The following is a 10,622-nucleotide window of genomic DNA, read 5'->3' on the forward strand; positions in this document are numbered from 1 at the left end:
TAATTTGTAGGGGAGGATTATTTTATAATTTCTAGATAAAAACATTACAAAATCACAGGAACTAAAACATAAATCCTAAAAAGATTTATTGTTGATTGCTTTCGAATCAAGCACGACTCATAGCGACCCTATGAACAAAAAGGCATGAAGTCTTTCTATAATTGTCGACATTCATCAAAGGTCATAGAGTATCCAGAGGCAAGCAAGACTAATATGATAGATAAACAGACTAAATACCTAGAGCAGGAGGCTACTGTACAACAGAGCGAAGGAACACTGTATGGCTCAAAATCAAGAGGGCAGGGTGTTCACGATCCATCCTTTCTCCATTTGTTTTCAATCTATATGCAGACAGATCATCTGAGAGGCTGGATTCATGAAAAAGAATGTGACATCAGGATTAAAGGAAGAATCATTAACAATTGTTTATGCAGATGACCCGACTTTCACTAAAATGGAGGAGGACTTCAAGCTGTAGACTAAGGTCAAGGAGTACAGACTTCCAGATGGAATGTATCTCAACATCAAGAAACCGAAGATTCTCACCACCAGGTCAATTGGCAGCATTGTGATAGGTGGAGCAACGATCAAGGTTGTTAATAATTTCATCTTATTCAGATCCATAATCAGCTCTTTTGGAACCTGTAGTCAGGAAATCAAAAGATGAGTTGTTTAAAGAGAGTTTACTGTCAGAGATCTCGCCAGAGTGCTGAAGATCAACAATGTCAGTTAAGAGACTGAGGTGAGACTGATCTAGGCCATGGTCTTTTCAATTGTTTGCTATGCCTTTGGCTGTTGGACGATGACTAAGGGTGACAGAACAATCTGTTGTGCTGTGGTGCTGGAGAAGAGTATTGAATATGTGGGGATTGCCAAGAGGAAAAACAGGTCTGTCCTGGGGAGGGTAGAAACAGGTAAGCCTTGCCTCTGAGGAGGCAAGGATTCTGAACCTCTGTCTCACGTTCTTTGAGCACGTGGCCAGTCCTTGGAGAACATTATCACCCTTGGAAGAGTAGAAGTCAGCACAGGAGAAGACGACTTGGGATGAGCTGGACCGACACAGTGATGTGGCAACAGGGGCAGGTGTGTCAGAGATGGTGAAACCGGCTCAAGACAGGGCAGGGGTGGGGGAAATTGTTCATAGGACCACTGTGAGTCATCGCTGACTCGACAGCACCTAACAACACGCACAGTGCAAATAATTACCTGCACTATTCCTGCAGGAAGGCCCCCGGTGACATCACTCTCAACGTTGTGACATGGGCACATGCCTCCTTCAGTGGTTTTCCTCTGTGAAGCAGATATTAAGTACTTGTTCCCTTTTTCTTCTAGATTCATAATAGTGAAAATGATCTTTGGACCATCAGTTAGCAGAAACAAGTACTAATGTGAGCCTTTCAAAAAAGTAGATATATTTTTATACAACAACAACAAAAAGAACAACAACAACAAAAAAAACAAAAAACAAACCCACCCTGCACCGTGGAGAATCTGTCGTGAGAATTAAACAAAGCAGCATCAAACGGCAGTGTCTCTTGGTAGTTTGAACCCCCAGTGGCTCCATGGCAGAGATGGACAACACCCTGTGGCCATTCGCAGCCTCCAGAAAGCCCTGCTGCCGGCCAGGGGGAGGCAGTTCTGACTCCATGGTGATGAGTCTCATCACGTTGCAGGCTTCTGTATGGATGATAGAGGTCATTGATTTTAGTGCCGATATACTTTCTAAATGACCTGTTGTTTATTGCCTTCAAGCCGAGCATAGAGACCTTGTGAACAAAAGGCCTGAAGCTCCTCTACAACTATCGACATTTCTCCAAGTTCATAGTTTCCGGAGGCATTTTATTTATGAAGTGGATGCCACTCCTGCTTCCAAACCTGTCAGAGTATGTTGTTGCTATGTGACACTAAGTCACCTGCGATGCATAGTGATCTGATTGGACAGCACCTCTGAACCCTTCCCTGTGCTGAGCCAGTCTCACTAACTCTGACACACTAACCCCCATTGCCCCAGGTACCATGTCAATCCATCTCATCCGGGGTCGCCCTCTCCTGCGCTGTCCGTCCACCCTGAAATACTTGTCAATGTGATTCTCCATGCATAGCAACTTAGAATTTAAATGTTTTTTTCAATACATCAAGTTTTTACTTCCAAAACCTAAAGCAAGTCATTTATTTTCTCAAAGAAGTATATTCACCTTTTATATAGATGCACATTCTTGCAAGATAGTTCTGATCACCTCACACTTGCCAAATTATTATATCAAATGATAATAGTAAGTCTTTTTCTGAACACCCACAGTGAACTACTGGGGCCAAAGAGCTGAAACATAAATGCATTTTCCCCCTGGTGGGCTCAAATAAAAGAAAACTAGTGTGTACAGTTCCTCGACAGAAGTCACTGCTGCCTGACCTGATGAGGGACTGGCCTGTGGGGGGAAGCTGACAGAAAGGGTGAAGTACATGCTGGGGTGCTCAATCTCCTCGAAATGCCAGCACAGAGACTAACATGTGAAGGAACAGAATAAAATCACGACTGATATTCTAAATAGTCTATTTTCACCGTAAAAATCAGAGGTTTGTCTGTTGTCCTTGTTCATGGAAGTAATCTTGTTCTGAATACTGATATTTTGAAAAAAAGAAAAAAGGCTTTGGGTCTTTTGCTACGTTAATAATGTTAATAATAATCCTCCGTTTATGGCTTTTCCTATGAGGAATATGTAGATGACATAACGTGTCTGATTTCAGAGGAATAAATTATTCTGTACACAGAATGGTGAGGTAACTGATATTAGAGAGCACAGGTGACTTAGCGGTAAGGACCTGGGCTGCCAACCGGAAGAGGACAGTTAGGACCCACCCAGCAACGAACAAGAAGCATTAGTATTCTTTATCTCATATGGAAAAGCTTCAAAGAGGAAGAATACATTTTCTTGAATCTGGGAAGCTAATATCTATTTTGCAAACAATGTTAGAAAAATTAAAATGTTAATGAAATAACACAATAAAATGTACCAGGAAAGGATTTTCTCTAACAATATTATAAGAAATTTTTATTCAGTTTTCAAGAATTTTATTTTAAAGTATCTCCAAAAAATCGCATAGTAGAAATCAAATGTTACAACATCAGTTTTCTATTGCTTGTGAAAAAACAACAATAATACTTTAGAACAACACATATTTATGATCTTACAATCAAAGTCAGAAGTTGAGAGACATCTTTCGGAGCTAAAATCAAGATGCTGGCAAGGCTGGTTTCCTTTTCTGGGAGTCTAAGGAAAATCTTTTGCCGTTTTCCGTGGGTGAAGTTTTTTGAGCCAGTTTCTTGAATCCCTTCTTCTGCCCTTTATGTTACTGTCGTATCTGCACCTGCCCCCACGCTCTCTGACTCTGAATCCTGTACTTCCTTCTGTCATTTCTAAGAAAAGTGTGTCTTCTTGCCTATCTGTCACTTGTGATTTCGGGGGATTCATGAGGTAATCTAGGATAAATCTACCTCAAAGTCCTCTGATCAACAATTATAAGTCACCTTTATCATAAAATTTAGCACAAATGCAAGTGTTTGGAATTAGGATATGGGTCTCCGTCCTTCTCACACCAGAGGGCTCCTTGGAGTCAAGGAAGGTGAAGCTTCAGCTCAGGTGCTTCGGGAATGTTGCCAGGAGACGCTATTCTGTGGAAAGAGACATCATTCGTGGCAAGTGGGAGGGTCAATAAAAGAAAGGAAGCAATGGACTGATACGGTGACTGCAATTATGAGCTCAAGTGTGGCAGAGACGATGAGGACGGCACAGGATAGGACAGGGTTCAGGTCTGTTGCTCGTAGGCTCCCTGAGTCATACACGACTTGGTGGCACCTAACCACAGCAGCTCCTCTTTTAGGAGTTCTCATAGCCCAGTGGTGTAGGGATTGCAGGCAACCCAAAGGCATGCACTGTGAATCCACCAGCTGTTCTTCAGAAGGTGTATGAGCAATCTCTCCCCGTGTGATTTCCTGTCCCTGAAACCCCCCAGAGGATCAGCCGTACGTCGGTCCTGACTCAATGATTCAACGACATTCATCATCAACAAATTACTTTCATGTCAGGAAATAATCCCTTTGTACCCATTTAATAATGTGCATCTTCCTTCCCTATTTCTGCCTTCCCTTTTCTTTGCATTATTTTCCTTTGTGGATGACATTTAATTTACTTTTTTTATTCATAATATTCCTTGTTTCTCTAGCATATACTTTGTAATTAGATATGGAAAGAGAATCGAATATATGTTATAATTAAATAGGGAGAGAGAGGATGGTACTTAAATGTCTTGCATCACATTAAACTATTGACACCTTCTTTGTGCATGAATTTTTCAAGCATTTAATATTCTCATAAGTGTGATAATTACTAAAACATCTTCTGAGCTGAAAAAATATCACCAATATTTACCTTTTTTCAAAGTGTCATTTCTTAACTTCTCCACATCTATTCCAAACATGCTAAATCCAGTTTTCTGTACCTGAGATATTGTTAAACACCGTGATTTAAAATGTTAAATGTCTGGCTTAAAGTCTAAATCTCTGAATCTCAGTTGAATGTGGGTGTAAACTCAGTAAGGTCTCAAGTTTGACTTCTGATGACGATATTCTCTTGTAGACATGGTAATAATTCCTTGCTGACTCTATGAAATTTCAATAGGTGGAATTTTTGGTGACATCTGGAATATATTTTAGTTGATATAGTAATCCTCATGGACTATATACCACATTCCTCCTCATAAAGTCCAGACTCCTGAATGATCTGTTCTGTATGTAGATTGAAAAGGTATAGAGACAGGACACATCCCTGGCACACTCCTTTCCTGATCCTGAACCATGCAGTGTTTCCTTGCTCTGTTTTGATGACTGCCTCCCGGTCCAAGTAGAGGCCTAACATGAACACTATCAAGTGTTCTGGGATTTCCGTTCCTCTCAGACGCAGTTTGTTGTGATCCACACAGTCAAATGACTTTCCATCATCAGTGACGTATAGACAGACATTCCTCTAGCACTCACTGTTCTCAGCCAATATCCATCTAATCTTTGTGATGATGTTTCGTGTGCCGCAACCTCTTCTCAATCCAGTTTGTTTTCTGATAATTCTCTGACAATGTACCGCTCCAATCATTTTTGGATGATCTTCAGTAGGATTTTGTTTGTATGTGATGGAAGTGATTTCTACACTCTGTTGGATCACTTTCTTTTGGAGTGGGAATAAATACGGATTTCTTCCAGTCAGTTGGCCAGGCCCTTCAGATTTCATGGTGCAACCTGGTAAACACATCCAGAGCAGCATTTGTTTGTTGAAATATGTAAGCTGATACTCGATCAATTCTTGGGCCCTTGTTTTCTGCTAATTTCTTCAGAATAGCTTGAACTTCCTCCATTGATCATATATCTTGGTCATATGTTGTTTCAAGAAATTCTTCTGTGTCAGCCAATTCTTTTTGGTACAAAGACTGTGTACTCATTTCATTTTCTTTTAATGCTTCCTCAGTCATTCACTATTCTGTCCATCGCATCCTTAAATATTGCAACTCAAGGCTTGAAATTGTTCTTCAGTTCCTTCAGCTTAAGAAATGTTGAGTAAGTTTTGTCATTTTGATTTTCTGACACCAGCTCTCTGTACATTTCATTATAATATTTTGTTTTATCTTCCCATGCTGCGTTTAGCTCCTTAATGTCCCAATTTTCTTCCCTTTGTTTTTACTTCTCAGTGCTCTAGGGAAAAAAAAAATATCAGGGTCTGTTCTAACATCCATCTTGATCTTTTCATCATCCTTTGTCTTTGTAATGACTTTCTGAATTCCTCTTGGATAATATTCTTGATATCCTTCCCCAGCTCATCCAGCATTAGGGTCCAAGGTCTCAATTTTTTCCTGAGATGGTTCTTAATTCAGGTAGGAGAGATTCAAGGTTAAATTTTGGTTCTGGTGGATAGGATTTTATTTTATTTTTTTTTAGCTTCAGTTTGAATTTGCATATGGCATCAGGATTGGAGATTCCTCAACAGCCTGTGTCACACAGATGACGCGACCTTACTTGCTGAAACTGAAGAGGGCCTGAAGTATATGCTGCAAAAAGTCAAGGACTGTAATCTACAATATAAATTGAAGCTCAATATCATTGGCAGCAGTAGTCAGGAAAGCAAAAGACAAATTGCATTAGAAAAGTTTGTTGTCAGGGACCTTTACAGAGTGTTGAAGAGCAACAATGACAATCTAGAGACTGAGGTGGTTCTGACCCAGGCGATGGTCTTTGCAATTTCCTGTTATAAATCAGAGAACTGAACAATGACTAAAAAGGACAGAAGAATTTATGCCTTTAAGTTGTGGTTCTGGATAAGAGTTCATACTTTGGACTGTCAAGAGAACTAACAGGTCTGTCCTGTAAAGGGTGAAGCCAAGCTGTTCCTTGGTGGCAAGGATTTTGAGACCCTGTCTCATTTACTTAGGGCATATTGTCAGGAGACTTGAATTCAAGTCTTTTATGATGCACTTGGAGAAGGATATCATGTGTAAAAGGGTGGAGGGACAGCGTGGGAGAGAAAGACCCCAGATGAGAATAATGGACACAGTAACTGGGGTAGTGAGGGTAGGTGAGTCAGAGGCAATAACATTGGCTCAGAATAGAGAAGGTTCAGAGCTACTGTGCATAGGGTTGCTATGAGTCAGAATTGACTATGACACATAACAACAACAACAACATAGAATATATACCTTAATGTTCTCATAACCTTTACAAAATCAGTAAACCAAATGGATTATTTGCCCTGGTGTACAAGTTGCTATACCATGTTCACTTTTGGTTGCTGTGAGGCTGAACACCGTGACACTAGTGTGTCAAATGCACTAATAATTGGCTACCCAATGAGGACAGAGAGCGGGGTGGAGCTCCCCGATTAAAATAAGCTTGGAAGGAGGAGTGACGTCCACTTCCATAATAGCTTGCCTCCAGAAACCCTATGAACCTGGAGAGAGGATGAAAGGCACCCAAGCATTGAGGATTCTCCTTCAGAGGGTCGCTATGAGTCGCCTGCAACTCTATGGCACTTAACAACAACACCACCACATACTTTACTCAATTTCCTTCTTAAAATGAGTGAGTGCTAGGATATGTAAAAATGTGCAACTTAAGAGTGAATAGTTACTGTTTATTTTGATCTTGCTGTTATTGTATGCCATAGAGTCAATGCCAAATCATCAATACAATATAAAGACATCCTGCCTGATCCTGTGTCACAGTCCTAATGTGCTGTGTTTAAGCCTCCACTGCAATCATGTGTCAATCCGTCCCATTGAGAGATGTCAGTTCCTTCATTGACACTCTATTTTCCAAATACAAATTCCACTAGAACTCATCTTGCTTCTGAAGAACATTCCCGCTGCACTGCTTACAGAGATGTTTGTTCTTTCGGCATTCCCAGAGCCCGAGGGGTTCGGTTCATGGGGAATGTGCGTATGAGAATAAAGATAGCTCCTCTCTGGTGGTTCAAATCCACCAGCTGCCCTGGGGGCGTGGGGGAGGGGGGGAAGATGGAGCATCTTGTCTGGTCTGATTTAGCCTCTGAAAACCTCTACAGATCCGCCATGGCTTAGTTCTAACTTGATGGAAATGACTTGAATTTTTGTCTTTGTATGTTATTCTTAATATTCATTTCTGATGTTACAATTAAAAATTATAAATTCTTCTTTGGGATCAGTTATTCATTGTCCAACTCTCATAAGCCTATGAAACAGCAGGAAATTCTATGACTTAGACATAAAAATTGTTATTACACTTCAGCACTTTCAAGGGGTCCTTGGCAGCAATGCTGTCCAATGCAATGAATCTATCATTCAATTTCCATGTAAATCCATGTCAAATGAGATATATTAAGACATCAACATCTTAAAGGTGTGTATTGACCATATACTGACAATTTTTATTTTAAGTTGTGTAGCTAAATAAAGACTATTATAAACCTTCATAAATGCTTAAAGTTTCATTAATAAATTTTAGACTCAATCTAAATATTGTTATTTATTTTGCTTTCAATGATTTTGCTTGTAAGACTAAGGTACATCAGATCCAAACCATAATCTTTTCTATTATTTTCTATTTAGCTAAAAGTTGTACAAAGAATAATGATGGCAGGAGAAGAATCTGGGCCTTTGAGCTGTGGTGTTGGAGAAGAGTGCTGAATACCCCATGCACGACCGAAAGGACAAACATGTCTTGGAAATGTGTAGCCGGGATAGTAACACCTCCACTTACATACTTCAAGCATGTTGTTATGAGGGACCTTATTTTGGAAAACGAAATAATTTCTAGGAAGGTAGACACATCTTGCTTGGATTCACAATTAACACCCTTGGTACAAGCAGTCAGGAAATAAGGAGATTCATCACACTGGGAAAGTTTACAGTTAGGGACCTTTCCAAATTATTGAGAAGTAGTGATGTCAGTCTGAGGACTATAATGTGTCTAATTCAAGCTATGGTCTTTCTGATTACTAGCAATGCATCCAAGACCTGGGCAATGAAGAAGGATACAGAAAAAGAATTGATGTCTTTGAACTGTGGTGTTGGAGAAGAGCACTGAATGGACATGGACAACCAAGAGAGTGAATATCACAGAGAGGATGCAGCCGGAGTGCTCTTTGGAGGCAAGAATGATGAGGCTTCAAGTCACATAATTTCGACATGTTGCTAGGAGATGCTGTTCCTTGGAGAGAGACATGATCTTGGGAAGCACAGAGGATCGACAAAGGAGAGGAAGACCCTCAATAAAGTGGACTGACACGGTGACTGCTGCAATGGGCTCTTGTGTGTCAGGAAGTGTGAGGATGGCGCAGGACAGGACAAGGTTCAGATCTCTGGCTCTTAGGGCTGCTATGAGTCATATTCAGCTTGGTGGCATCTAACAACAACAGGCACAGCAGAGGGCCAGTGAAGGAGGTGAAATGCTTAATGGGTTTGATTTATACTGTGACTCGAATGGTGGGCTTGAGTATGTCAAGGAAAGAGAATGGCATAGAGTCCAGATTCTTGGTTCATAGGGTCACTATGAATCATGGTCAACTTAATGACACGTAACAACATCTCTCTCTCTCTCTCTCTCTCTTACTCTCCTTTAATCAATTTGACTAGCATTTTATGACTTATTTCTTGATATTTTCCCCCGGAACTTACTTTTATCTTTTAGTTTTCCAAAGTCTTTATTAAAAAAAGACAAGTAATAAAATGAAAAAAAGTTTATTATCTAGTCTCCAATTTCAGTAAATAATCCACCACAGTTTTCATTGGGTTACCATATTTAATCTTCACCTTCCTAGATGTGGGGAAATAAAATTATTGGAAAAAAAAATTGAAGAACCTAACAACAGTTGATTGTTAGGTATTTCTTTCAGGGTAAAATTTCATAGGAGTCATAGTTACAAGCAACCGCATATAAGTAAATAATGTGAAATTGAACATTTCTAAAATGTTGTTGTTGTTGTTGTTTTTGATTGCTATTGAGGTGAGCATGATTTACAGAGACTCCATGAACAAAAGACCTAATGCCTTCTCATAACTATCATCATTTCTCCAAGTTCATAGAGTTTCCAGAGACACGTGGTTTAGGACGTAGATGCCACTCCTGCTTCCAAACTGGTAAAGGAAAATATCTCTTTTAACTTGCTAGACTTGCATTTTCACGATTTCAACTTAATGAATACAAATGAAATTTAAAAAACAAAATCCAAACACCCAAGAATAATATTTCATAGACAGAAATAAGTCTTGCTTATATAACCCAGAATTTTTGTTTCTAAGATTTCTCCAAAGGTCTTAGCAAAAAAGGGTGAGGGCCCTACTTAATTGATCTCCCCATTATGAAGTCACAGGATGAGAAGTTGCATTGAAAGCCACGATACTTGAATATCATCTTTCACTCCCTGGTGGTGCAGTCTGTAGGAAATCATGCTGCTACGTCACAGGCCTTGTTACCTGGCAGTTCAAATCGACCCGAGGCTTTGCTGGAGAAAGGTGGGAAAATGTCTCAATGTGATTTAAAGTCTCTGAAAACCTACTGGATGGTCAGCCATGATTCCTTTCCAACTTGATAGCAATGGGCTGAGTTGGCTTTCTTCCTCTAGACAGTGATGTTGGCACAGGATAGGGCAGGATTTAGGGCTCTTGTACACAGGGTCGCTATGAGTCGCAGGTGACTCGACGGCACATAACAACAACAACGACCGACACTTTAACTCCCCTGTTGCTTCGTATCACTTCTGCCCACTGCTCCCGTCGTGAGGCGGTAGTGACATGACTCTTGTCCACAATGGCTCCGGGTAGAACACGGTGCAGGCTGGCCTCGTCCATGCAGCCTCACGACCTCGACTGTGCGCAAGTCGTCTCTTGCAGCAACTGTGTCTCTCCGCCTCACTGAGGGTCTTCTCCCTGCGGACACTCCATTGTCCAATCATGATGCCCTTCTCCAGGGATTAGTCCTTCTTGCTAACTTGCTTGAATTACATGAGACAAAAATCTCAATATCTTTACTTCAAAGGAGAAGCTAGGGTTCTCTTCCTTCAAGATAGATTTGTCTTTTTGGAAACCCATGAAATACTTACCCTCTTTGC

At 40.5% G+C, this 10,622-nt stretch overlaps 1 pseudogene; it reads right to left on the bottom strand.

Moving 5' to 3' along the window:
- Positions 1-10,362, bottom strand: part of LOC102868827 — an 83,765-nt pseudogene extending 73,403 nt beyond the window's left edge.
- Between the last annotated feature and the right edge of the window lie 260 nt (positions 10,363-10,622).

Source organism: Elephantulus edwardii, unplaced genomic scaffold (assembly GCF_000299155.1).
Source record: "Elephantulus edwardii isolate Elephantulus edwardi_28Jun2011 unplaced genomic scaffold, EleEdw1.0 scaffold00004, whole genome shotgun sequence".
NCBI classification, from domain to species: Eukaryota; Metazoa; Chordata; class Mammalia; order Macroscelidea; family Macroscelididae; genus Elephantulus; species Elephantulus edwardii.